This window comes from Harmonia axyridis, chromosome X (genome assembly GCF_914767665.1).
Source record: "Harmonia axyridis chromosome X, icHarAxyr1.1, whole genome shotgun sequence".
Classification (NCBI taxonomy): Eukaryota; Metazoa; Arthropoda; class Insecta; order Coleoptera; family Coccinellidae; genus Harmonia; species Harmonia axyridis.
Window position 1 is genome coordinate 7,830,682 of NC_059508.1, and position 14,078 is coordinate 7,844,759.

The 14,078-nt window shown below is 34.4% G+C and overlaps 1 protein-coding gene across 3 annotated transcripts in view; it reads left to right on the forward strand.

Annotated features, from left to right (window-relative positions):
- Window positions 1–14,078, forward strand: part of LOC123685865 (hemicentin-1-like) — a 318,649-nt gene that overhangs the window by 1,136 nt on the left and 303,435 nt on the right. The window lies entirely within an intron of this gene.

The window sequence follows — 14,078 nt, forward strand, 5'->3', positions numbered from 1 at the left end:
GCAGATAATATCCATTTTTGGACATTCTTACAGATAATCCCCAAAAAATACATAAATTCTTATGCAACTTCTTTTCGGATATACATATATATTTATATTTGTACAACTTCCATTACTTGAAATGACGAAATCACATATGTACACACATTCTATTCAAAGTTCCCCAGGACAAATGGACTAAATATAATGATAGACGATTTTTTGTTGTGAAAAATCTTTTTCGACATTTTGTCCGACACATAGTATAAGCATTATCACTCATTTCAAGTCACGCAATGTCACGATGAAGTTGATTATATTTTCAATAGAATTCTTTATTCAATGAATCGCTTAGGAGTAATGTATATCATATATTTTCACGCTTTTTTTGTCACGTCGATAATCGGTAGATTTAATCTCTTTTATAGCGTATGAAGTAATTTTTTTCCAACAATCAATTAATAGGGATTGTTGAACTTGTTATGAACTATATTATCGAAGAGCATCGAAGATTATAGTTGAAAAGCTAAACAATTGAACTACAGAGGAAAATTGATTCAACATTGCCATTGATAATTTGATACATATTCGATTATATCGTCACTGCAAAGCAGTTGATTTCAGTTGTTCAATTAAATGAACGCATTGAAATTTTAGTTACAACAATCATCAAGCGCCATCTACTCTTTCGCTGCCAAAACTATTTCAACTGTAATAAAATTTCTTAATTATAAAATTGATATTCCAATCTAACTTTGATGCTGATCAGGATTAAAGTCTTTTGTGCTTTGAAAGGAAGGATCGAATGGTATTTGTGAATTAAGCAGTATTTTTATAACTGAATATAATACCAATATGATGAAACTGAAAGTTATTATAATGTTGGAGCACTTTTACTTCTCTTATGATTATGACGCATGTTTCAGTATTTCAAAGATACCATTATTATGGTTGCAACTGAACTCGAAAGTGTAGATTCTCTCATATATTCGAGAAGGGATTGAATTGCAATTTCAACCTAGTTATTTATATCTTGAACTTCGGAAAAGGTATCATGTTACAAGTATAGTCAGTTAACTGGAATCTATAGAAGTTTCTATCAACAACATCGTTTGCTTGTTCATCGAAACAATTAAAGGAGCTTAACCCTAACACATATAAGATTATTTTCATCCTGAACTTAAAGTGCCTATTTAACTAACTTTATTGCTGGGTAAAACGAAACGGCCTATATTTTGAAAAAAACTTCCAACTTCTACTCAGTTGAGAACAACATTGATCAAATGCTATTTGTAGACGTGGAAAAGAGACAAACATACTTCCTGCTTTTTAATATTGGCAAACATGTATGAGGAAGTCGAGTAAATGAACAAAGGAAAGCTTCGTGATTCTTCAAGGATGAGAAATCGTTTTGAGACTCTTATAAACTGCTCCATACAATAGATTCGCTATTAAAGTGATTGCTACTGATATTAAAGCAAATAAGCCAATTTTAGAGTGTCAGTAATCAAAATGGGATGGTTTATATTTATGGATTACCAATGGTCGTTCAAGTATTTTTAATGCAAATATTAAAGTCGAATCAGCAATCCTTGAATTTTACTCTATGTCTCAAAGTTCTCGAGATGCTTTCAGTGAGCATCGTATTTGGACCACCCCGTAGACCTCCACTCCAAAAAATTTAGGTAGCTTTTGCAGTGTTTTTCATTCTATTTTTGATTTGTATATATTCAAATTGAGGTAATTTCAGTATATTCTTTCTTCTCGAAATATTCCAAAGGTTCATGATTGGAAATAATAATCCAAAAGCTTGAGCTTGACGGCTATCATCAACATTTAGGTCCTAGAGTAGAACCATAGCATCAAGGCTAGATTAGCGTGAAAGCATTTTTCTGTTGAATTAATGTATGAGAACTCCGATTCGGATTCTGCATTATGCGGTATTACTACAGTCTGGCGTCCTGTAATGATGGCATGATGACGACGCTCCTTTGAACTACCTACCATCGGATGTAAAAGCCATTTTTGAGGTGTGGTACGTTCATTTTCTTCTTGCATCTAGGTGCTAGATGCTCTTTTCATTTTAATAACGTCTATTGATTTTTTAATTACGTAAGTTTGAAATATAACTTCAAAGCCTTCCAAGTCTGAAGTTTTTTCGTTATCGATGCTACCTTCGTGCTAAAATGAATTCTCTTCAAAAGAAGAAGATGCCCCTAATACTTGAAATTGTTCGATTTTACTAATTTGAATTGAAGTGATTCACATCAGGAAATCAAAGCAAGGAAAGTAAGTTTTTCAGTTTTCATAGAGAAGTCAATTTTTATTACGAGGAGGTTAATTAGTGATTTGATTGAGGTGACAACAACGTAAGGATCTCAAATGGAACAAGGATTTGGATGGCACATCAGTTTGTGTGGTCGAGATTTTGAACGAATTTCAACAAATAAGATGTTCCAAATTCCTACCGTGCATTTCTAGATATAAATGTTGTATACAGGGTGTAACACGACTGGCCATAGCCTAGTTGTGAATGCAGGTCATCCAGGCCATTCAGAAAAGTAGCTTGTTTTGTATCCTAAGTTAGTTTCAGAGATACAGGGTGATTTATGAAAATTGGCCTGAAATTCTGCTATTTAACTTGGGAATCAACTGTCAGATTTCGTTCAAATTTTGTGGGTTTATTTAATTCATAGAAGCCTCAAATATAATTTCAATATTTTCAGGGCAGTACTCAGATTATTTATTTTTTCCTATACACTTCGAAATCACTATTTTTCACACGTTTTAGAGAAATATCATGTAACTTCTTTGAAATATGGTCTTGTTCTTATGTCTTTCATGATGATATTCGATATTATCAGCTGAGATTTTGGATTTTATAACTTTCTGTCCAACTTTCATTCATTGTAAAACCTAAACACCTACTGAGTGTTGTAACAACCTGTGCAATATATGGGAAGTATGCTTGATCAAACTGTTAATTCTTCAGTAACTTAATATTAAATTTGAAAAATGACGTTATAATATTTGCTTGATAGCAAAGTTTGTTTTTTTGAGAAAATATATGCCTATTTATTTCAGTTCACAACATATATAGTATTGAAAGAGATGTATCATAAGATATTTGAAATGAAGCCCTTCCATTTCTATACATATTTTAGCCCTGAAAAAGAAATTGGGTTTCTTCCTTGTATCGATGTGGTCTTGCACCATCATGTTGAAAGTGAATCCTTCCATGTTGTCGTAGGAAGAACTCACATTTGTGAATGTTCCTTTATTAGGTATTCTTCTATTCGGCAATCTCTGACGATATTCAACATTCTGTGATATTTTGGATATAATGTCATTATTCTCTGGCGAAGATCTTCTCGAGAAATATAGGTACTGTCTCAAATCCTCTTCAAATGACTTAAGGCCATTCAATATATTCTTTTTTTAATTCAACTGTCGAGAAAATGAGCATTCAGAAAGTTCTCAGCAAAATATGACTTGCTACAATAGTCGTAGCAGATGCAGAATTTCAGAGTTATGTCACCTGAACCCATAAATGAAGTTTCCACTTCGCTTAGGTCAAAGTTCAAACTCTCAGGAATTTGCAAACACAAGATGTAACTCTACAATCAAAAATTGCACTGTTTCAATATTTTCTGGTAAAACTCATACTTGTAGAAATATGCGTCTATACTGTTTCATATGGGTCAGCCTGTATATTGTTATTAGATGTTAGACAGGAGTCCTCAAATATTTTTCATCAAAATGATCAACCTGTGACTATAAAATGTCAGATTCTGACAGGTAATTGAAAAATGGTTTTCCCTCCGAACATTCATGATTAGAAAACAATTTTCATGACATATATGCACCCCCTTTCTACTCTACAATCTCAAACGGTTCTGAAATATCCATGTGTCAAATTATAAGTTGACAATATTAGTCATTGGAGCACACCTTATGGATCTCGAAGGAGATGAAGAACAATGATTCAACGAGAATCTCCCTGGAATATTCAATAGCTTGTATGAATAATATTGTTTTCATCGGCAATTTTTCGTCGATTCATTTTCGTCATGATATATACTTTATCCCTGTCTCAAGCAAACCTGGTAAGTTGGCAGAAATCTCCTGAGACAAACTGGAATTCTATTGGATAGAATAGTCTCCTCGATTCCTTCCAACTTTTGAATTATATTATGTCTTTGACTTACTTTTCATATCTCACGCTAGAGGATTCCGTTTTGTTAAGAGATTGTTCAACTCCCAGGAGACTTGGAAGTTGTTGATAGGGTTAGCTTGATCTTTTGTGAACTCTTAGTGGATTGAATTTGTTTTTTGGTATCTATATTCGATAATAGGCCGAATATGATTTCGAGGAGAAAAAATATTTCTTCAATCATCAAGTAATGTTTTCCCAAGTGTAAAAAAATGTTAAATTTGTGAGCTTGTTATCACATATTTCTTCGATTGAGGTCAATTACTCCTTCATAAATTATGAAATTAGTTAGCATTTCGCCAGGAATCGATTTAGAACCAGTTCGGTGTTTGATCAGTAAATATACTAACTGTCAAAGAAACTATACCCAGAAGGAGCTGTTTAAATTTTAAATTTTTTTGGTAAAACATAGATAGAATAGCAGGGAGTAAATGATTTAATTTGGAGAAAAAAATCGTTGGGTTCTTTCATGTTAACAATTTTTGTTACTTGAAAATCGTAGTCGTTTTTTGCAATTTTTTTAAATTTGACAACAAACCAGCTATTCGAGGAGATCCAAAATTGATGTTTAGTTGTTGTTGAAATGCTTAGAGCACATTATCGCTGAATTTATCGCCAGCTAAGTGAATTTGAAAGAGGTCGAATTATTGGTCTACAGGAGTCGGTGTCGTCATTTCGAGATATCACTAACCGTACGAACAGAAATCCAACTACTGTTATGAGATGGTGTCAAGCGTGGTTTTATAATAACCAAAATCGAAGAAGAGGCACAAATGAAGTTCAAGATCGACGTCTAAGTCTTATGGCCATTAGGATTAGGATCTTTGGCTGATGAGTGGTTAGGAGAAAATGTAACTGTCCGAACGGTTAACCGCCGGATAAGGTATTTTCGACTGCAGCATTATTCACCCCATCTTGTGTTGCGTCTGATAGTAGAGCATCGCCGGCAACGATTATAGTGGTGCAGAGAATGTCAACATTGGAATGTGAAAAGGCATCAGGTCGTCTTTTCTGATGAATCTCGATTCTCCTAGGGCGCACATAATGGCCGAAGAAGGGTTAGACGCCGTCGGGGAGAAAGACGTGAACCTCAGTTGGATGTTGAGTGTCATGTACACCGGACAGTAGGCATTATGGTATGGGGTGCTATTGCACATGCAAGTAGGTCACCTTTAGTCTTTATTCGAGGTTCCACGACAGCGCTGTGTTACCTTCAAGAAATACTGGAGCCATAAGTTCTCCCTTACTCTCTATGATTTACTCCTTGCTATACTATCTATGTTTTACAAAAAAAAATTAAATTTAAACAGCTCTTCCTGGGTGTTGCAGTTTCCATGTGACTTAGAATATATGAATGGAAAATAGTTCGGATTCTTAGTAGAAGAAAGTTCGAAATATTTCATTTGGTGATATAGAAACATAGTTGATTCAAATCTTTCAGTTCCTTCATTGAACTGTCAAACAGATACGCTCAATTTATCGCGTTGTATTTTTCCAGCGCTTGATATGAAACGTTTATATTTTCCACCGCTCCAGAACAGTTGTTTCTCCAGGCCATCGGACTGTAGGAGTAATACTAAAATTAATCCGTTAAGCCGAATTGATACGCACCCTTAATGCTCACCCCCTTTCTGCATTCGCTTTCCAGGTGTTGGGGGAAAACTGGAAAAATGTGCCCCTAATGGAATCAGCTAATACATGTTTCCGTGGCAAAATCGCAATAAAAACAAATGGATATATTTTTCGTGATTATTCGCACACGTGAAGATAAAAAAATTACCCGAATACCGTGGCTGAGTTGAAAAGTGGTGGAAGTTTCTATTTTTAATTTATCCTGATTACTGGAATGCACGCGACTAGTTCTGCGCGGTGAATTCCATGATGCATGGATTTTCATGAAATACAACGGCAAATTTAAATACATGTACATAATGTTGCTCAACGTATAAAATCCTTTGTGTGCGTCTACTGCGATATTATTCTAGGATTTTTTCTTTCATCAGATGAATTATACATACTGGACTCGTTAAAGACTTTGCGGACATATTTTAAAGCCTTTGAAACTATTTGAGATATCTACTTTTATAAATGGATGAGCTCACAATAATCCCCAACTTTTTAGGAAACGTTAATCGAACCTAAACATCATTGTAGCCGATATGTAACTTTTCAAGGATTTCGAAAAAAAGTATTTTTTGCTGCTGTATGTCTTGGTACGCATCTCGCCACATGTTATACTATTATCTTCCACAATAATACAAGTACTAAATACTCTACTAACTGACAAAGAAACTGTAACACCCAAAAGAGGCTGTTTAAATTTAAATTTTTTTTTGGTCAAACATAGATAGTATAGCAAGGAGTAAATGATTGAAATTTGGAGAAAAAAACAAGTTGTTCACAATTTTTTGGTGAATTTGTGAATGATATTTTGTCTACCCCTTTCATGTATACACTCCCCAACACGTCTCGGCATTGATGCAATAAAATGGTCTATTTCTTCTTGAGGGATACTATCCCAAGCTACCTGTACTTCATATCTCAGAGCCGCCAAAGTCCATGGAAGCTGGGGTGAATTTCCAAGTCTTCTACATATGATGTCTCAAACATGTTCTATGGACGAAAGATTCACATTGGTCGCTCAAAAAATTTGAACTCACTCTGGCAACACAAGGTCAGGTATCACCTTGCTGAAATATGGGATTCTCGAACCGGTTAAGGTAAGGGAAAACATATGGCTCCACTATTTCTTGAAAGTAACGCAGCGCTGTCATGTAACCTCGAATAAAGACTGAAGGTGGCCTATTTACATGTGCAAAAGCACTCCATACCATAACGCCTACTATCCGGTTTACATGACGCTCAACATCAAACTGAGGTTCATGTCTTTCTCCCCGACGTCGTCTAACTCTTCTTCGGTCATCATGTGTACCCAAAGAGAAAAACGACTACCTGATGCCATTCCACATTCCAATTTTGACGTTCTCTACACCACTGTAATCGTTGCCGGCGATGCTCAACCGTCAAAGGTAACACAAGATGGGGTCGATAATGCTGCAGGATGGCCTTGTTCTCCTAACCACTCATCAGTCAAAGATCGAATTGTCGCAAATCGGTCTCTAATGGCCATAAGTCTTAGACGTCGATCTTGAACTTCATTTGTGCCCCTTCGACGTCCGGTGCCTACTCTTCTTTGATTTTGAGTGTTATCAAACCACGCTGGACAACATCTCATAAAAGTAGTTGAATTTCTGTTCGTACAGTTAGCGATTTCTCGAAATGACAATCCCTCATCTCCTACAATATTCAAGTAACCAAAATTGTTCACATGAAAAAACCTTCATAATTTTTTTCTCCAAATTCAATCATTTACTCTTTGCTATAATATCTATATTTTACCAAGATAAAAACTTGGAATTTAAATAGATCCTTCAGACTTCAGACTTTCTTTGTCAGTTAGTAAGAATATAGTTTTTACATATTTTGTGCATAAGATAATCGAACCGTGACTCAAAATTCGAAAATTACAGACAGGAATTCCCTCGGAACAAACGTGCAAAGTAGGAAGAAGTTCTGAGTTTTTCAATGGTTTTAATTTAAAGTGAAAATTTTCTCTTTCATTAGTTTAGTCTGCATATTTTTCAAGAAAGTTTCCAAGAAAAGATCTGAACGCCGGAGGAACAGTTTTAATTCATTTATATTTAAGGATTCATATCTCTGAAGTAAACTGTGTGACGAAGGAAACAGTTGAAACAGACGCTGTACTAAATCGAGATATCGAATGAATAAATATTTTTTCTAGAAGATAAGAGTGCTTCAAGTAGGTTGAATTAATTAATTGAACATCTTATTCATTTTGGATAGCGTATTTTCTGTGACGAAAGCTGTAATAAAGAATATTTACCTCCTGTCAAAAATTCTATGTAAATGGAGAACAATTATCGAAAATTACAGCGATAATTGCATTATAGGAAGCGAAATAGCCCTGCGATAATTGCACTGTTCATAGATACATAGTTTCTATGCATCTTACACAGTCGAATCTATGGCAATTCCATTCTACATCAGTTTGACAAGTAGTGAACAGTTTATTCGGGAAATATTCCCCCGAATTACACTCGTGCATCAGAATGACTGGATAATTTCGTTAATTTCGAATAATTAGTTGAATATTCCTTATTTAAATGTAGTTGAAATACCTCACAAATATTTCAACCATAAAATAATGAGTTCTGAGAAAACAACAACAAGAATATTGTTCAATCATTAGTGGAGTAAGCCGGCTCAGTGATTTCATGGAATGTTGGAAAGCCTATGATGGAAATATTGTAGGAATTCACCCATTAAATTGGAATGCAATAGGTAAGACTAAATTCATATTTCACCAATAATTGAATTTGTGTTTATTCATTTTTCTGATAATTACGGAAAATTGTATGATATTTCGAAAAAACATACAGTCGCTATTAAGCCTGAAAAATTCAAGTGGGGGAAAATTACAAGAATTTCTTGTGCAACGAATGTTTTCACTTTATGAAACGAGAACTATCGAGTGTTGTGACACTTCAATTATAATTTCACATTGCAATAAGTATTCTATGAGACAAACAAACTTCTCCTCTTTCAACAATTTTCATATAGAATTCCTTTGTTTTTGCGATCCTATGTAAACGAATTGAATGAAATTGAGTTGTTTGATTCAATCTTCTAAGTAGCTCCTAAGTTATTCACAATCAATGATTTTGTACAATAACCCTTAGGTCTATATATCATAGAAAAGGATACAGCTTATATTGTGTCAATAAAATCGAGATTTTTATTAGGTTAGCTCTCAAATATTGTATCGTCTGTGCTACTTTGTTTCGATGTCCTCACAGTATTACCTATTCCGTTCACTGTTAGTTGAATATTCCTTATTTAAATGTAGTTGAAATACCTCACAAATTTTTCAACCATAAAATAATGAGTTCTGAGAAAACAACAACAAAAATATTGTTCAATCGAAAGTTTATTTGAAAAGGTAAATGCCAGTCATTAGTTGAGTACGCCGGCTCAGTGATTTCATGAAATGTTGGAAAACCTAAGATGGAAATATTGTAGGAATTCACCCGTTAAATTGGAATGGAGAAGGTAAGACTAAATTCATATTTCGCCACATAATTAAATTTGGTTTTATTCATTTTTCTGATAATTACAGAAAATTGTATGATATTTTGAAAAAACATACAGCTGCTATTAAGCCCAAAAAATTCAAGTAGGGGAAAATTACAAGAATTTCTTGTGCAACAAATTCTTCAGTTTATGAAACGTGTTCCTACTATCGAGTGTAATGACACTTCAATTATAATTTCACATTGCAATAAGTATTCTATGACACAAACAAACTTCTCCTCTTTCAATAATTATCATATAAAATCCCTTTGTTTGTGCGATCCTATATAAACGAATTGAATGGAATTGAGTTGTTTGATTCAATCTTCTAAGTAGCTCCCAAGTAATTCACAATCAATGATTTTGTACAATAACCCTTAGGTCTATATATCATAGAGAAGGATACAGCTTATATTGTGTCAATAAAATCGAGATTTTTATTAGGTTAGCTCTCAAATATTGTATCGTCTGTGCTACTTTGTTTCACTGTCCTCACAGTATTGCAGTGAACATCTATTTCGATTAGGTGCACAATGAAAAAGTAGATAGGACAGAATTCAGTTCAAGAGTAACAGAAGATGCTTGATTGCATTTATTCTTAATAGGTCCATTTCATTCTTCAACCCTTCCGGCAACTTCGAGTGTTTTTTTTTGCTAGTTTTTTTCATCTAACTTTTTGATGGAAGCGGTGTTTGGAGTGAAATATTAGGTTATGTTGAATCGATATCTAGGAGATAAAAAATTCCTCATTTCTCCAATTATTCTTCACCCTCCACCTTGAGTGCACTCAATTCCACTAAAAGTAGTAATTTTCTCTATAATAAGAATGATCTAGACTCTCCTAATTGAAATGTAATGGAACTACCAAGGGTTATGTTCCATACCCCTACTAACGTAATATCATATTTCGCGAAGTTTTCTTCCTTGAGGGGTTGAGGATCGTAGTTTAAAGAAGCCGTAGGAGATCACTTGGAAAACAAATGAGACTAACCGAAGTCGGCGATTAGTGCTTCTCGTAAAGCGAATTATGTTCTATGATGGTGAATAATTTCTAGGGAAATTTATATCCTGCCTCGGTTATTATGAACTCGAACAAAGAAAATAATTCCCTCACAAATGGGAATAATTCCTTTAGCTACAGATGACTGACATAGGAATGTATTATTAAAACATGAGGAAATATTTAGCCTTTGAAGTTAATATAAAAACTTACCAAAAAAAGTTACAACCTGTGAGGTTTCCAAGTGATTTAAGCAAATGACACATAATTACTATCTGAAAAATCCTCTGCATTGATTCAATTATGATGACACAGCCTGCTCAGGTCCATACTACCGATATTTCATTCTTAAATGCTCGTATTTTGAATCGATAGCTCTATCATTTCGTCACATGGTCTGCTCAGGTCCATACTACCGATATTTCATTCTTAAATGCTCGTATTTTGAATCGATAGCTCTATCATTTCGTCACATGGTCTGCAAATTTCGAATTTCAAACCAGGCATGTCCTCAAATGAGGAAGTTTGTTACACAATCGACACATATGTCTTCAAATACAATTTTATTCGTGCACCTGTATACACGATGAGATTCAAATGAAAGAACTAGGAATTTGAAATGTGCAGGGTATTATAATATCTTATTTTTGGTGATTTCAAATATCCAGATTCGATTTGGATAAAAAGTAGCATTTCGATGAAGAATGACAATTTAAAGTCTCGTAAAGACTTCAATGTTATTTAATAACAATATCAAAAAAAATAAGGAGCACTGAAGAGTCAAGAGATATTGATTGCTCGTTTATTCATGTTGCAAATGCTCTTTTACAGATCACAAAACTAATATGGGCGTGTAAATGACGAGCGCTAAAAATCTGTCAGCTTCACGTCAGTGCTTTCCTCAATTTTTATCTTTCACATAGCTCTCTGTTGCCTTATATTTCACGAAACTTATTTTACCCTTTTTTGGAAGTCAACTAGTCAAGATTGTAGTGATACTAATTTTTTTGTGTGAAAATTCTCATCTTGCCGTCGTCCCCATGCGTCCGACTAATATGGCTAATCAATATGATTATTCAATTCCAACATGCTTATTCGACGTCAGTTTTATGCAAATTATTGAATTCTTCTTCATAGACTTGAATATTAACCCTGATATTATTAGAAAAACTAATATACAAAGCGAACTTGACAAGGCTGAAGAGTCTCTCAAGGTGTTACTTCCCTAAAAGGCCACAGATAAGATTTCCTCAGTCTAAACAATTGACAAGGGATATCATAGGCTCATATGTCATTTCACGTGAAAATTATTTCTCTATTGAACAAGCATGAAGATCTGAGACAATATACAGGGTGAGGCTTTGACTTGTACATATATTCCAACCAAAGATTCCTGAGGTCTAAGGAAACTCTATCTCTCCTCACTATTTTCCCGATTCGTCTCAGTTGAATTGAAATAGGCTGTTGAAAATTCATTGAAAAATGTAATTTTCAGTTATATCTCGCAAATGGAATAGAAGGAAATGATTTTCGGAATATAGTTTTCAATTGATGTGCTGAATCTTTACCGAACATGAAATTTTATTTCGTCAGCTCCAGAATGGCCGCTATACTAAATGAAAGAAAAAATAGTAAAGGAAAAGAGTGATTTTTTTCACCCCAGAAATCTTCGGTTGATGTATATCTACAAGTCAAAGACTCACCCTGTATGTTGTCTCAGATCCAGATCTTCATGCTTGCTTCACTAGAGAATTAATTTTCAAGTGAAATGATATTAGTCTATGATATCCCTTGTCAATTATTTAGAGTAAAGAAATCTTATATGTGACTTTTTAGGGAAGTAACACCTTAAGAGACTCTTCGGTCTTGTCAAGTTTAATTTATAATATATCTCAAGGGTTCCATAATTGCCTCAGATGTTTGCTTGATTATACTGTTTGAAATGCCATCTATTCCACAGCTGTGTTTGTTAATCATGTTCCTAATTATTGATCTCAGTTCCTCGGTTTACAACACTTCTGGTTCAAATATCTTTTCTGGTTTCTTTATCTCCTTATGTTGAGTAACATTATTTTTTATTGTATTATTTGTCAGCTTGGATGCATTGTTCACGAATATGTCATTCATATCATTGGAAATTTTTTTGGTATTCCCTTTGAGTGGGAGATCCTTCGAGTTATTTTTATTTTTTAATTAGTTTACTATTATTCGTCGAAGTATGGCCATTGAAGTTTTATACCAATATTTCAATTGATTAAGCTTCTGCCTATACTCGCGGAGTGTAAGTAATATTTCATACTAATGAATTTTAAACAATTCGGGTTTTGATCTTGTGTTTCCTGTAGCAGTGATTCCCTTACAGATCCCCAAGGAGGGTAATCCGTTTTCTGTACCATTCTTAGGGTTTGAACAGCCCCGAAATGGGGCCATTCTTAAGCGGTTTACTCCGACGATGTTTATTCAACCTATTAATGAAAGCAATATTTACAACTACCCTCGAATGGAATTAGCCAGTGAACAAGGGAATTTACTGAATCTCACCTGTATCACGGGCATAGCCAGAAAACGGCACGAACACCAGCCCTATACCTAGGAGTTTCATTATCCACGAAATCGAATCTTAAGTAATCTCGAGTTCCATATTCATTCATGCCAAAATTTAGAGTCTCGGCATTCCAACCATTATTGAATTCGGAATTTAAGGGCTTCCGGTTAATATTTATAAGAACGGATAAATGGCATTCGTGTGTGTGTCTATAAACACTCTGAAACCTTTCGGAAATGGAGTTTCCAAACCGCGGAAATTCAATACGCCACACAATCTGGCTCCAAACCGCCATCACCTTTTAATTGATTAATTCCATAAAGCAGTTTTGGGTGGAGAAGTTGTTAATCATGATTTTTATGGTTTCTTTCGAGAACTCCAGATTTCTTCAAGTGGAAATTTGAAGCGGTGATCCACTTTGCTCTCCACCTTATGGAATATTTCAAGAGGAATATTAATGAAAATGAATGACGACTCACCCTGTATATTGTCTTAGATCCAGATCTTTATGCTTGCTTTTATAGAGAATTAATTTTCAAGTGAAATGATATTAGTCTATGATATCCTTTGTCAATTATTTGGAGTGAGGAAATCTTATATGTGACCTTTTAGGGAAGTAACACCTTGAGAGACTCTTCAGCCTTGTCAAGTTCGCATTGCATATTGGTTTGGCTGATAATATCAGGGTCAATATTCAGGTCTACGAATGAGAATTTGGTATAATTTGAATAATAAAAATACAGTATGTTCAACAAAAAGTTACATGAAATAAAACAGAGTCAGAAAAAAAGATAGAAAATTGCTACAAGTTCCTCTCAACACTCTGAAACATTTCGGAAATGGAGTTTCCAAACCGCAGAAATTCAATACGCCACACAATCTGGCTCCAAACCGCCATCACCTTTTAATTGATTAATTCCATAAAGCAGTTTTGGGTGGAGAAGTTGTTAATCATGATTTTTATGGTTTCTTTCGAGAACTCCAGATTTCTTCAAGTGGAAATTTAAAGCGGTGATGCACTTTGTTCTCCACCTTATGGAATATTTCAAGAGGAATATTGATGAAAATGAATGACGACTCCACAAAATATCAAATCAGGAAATCTAGGTATCATTTATCAGCACCTTTCTCTTCAATTCAATTTTCTTCGCCAAAGGATGGTGTTAGCACATATTGTATTGAATCTGGGA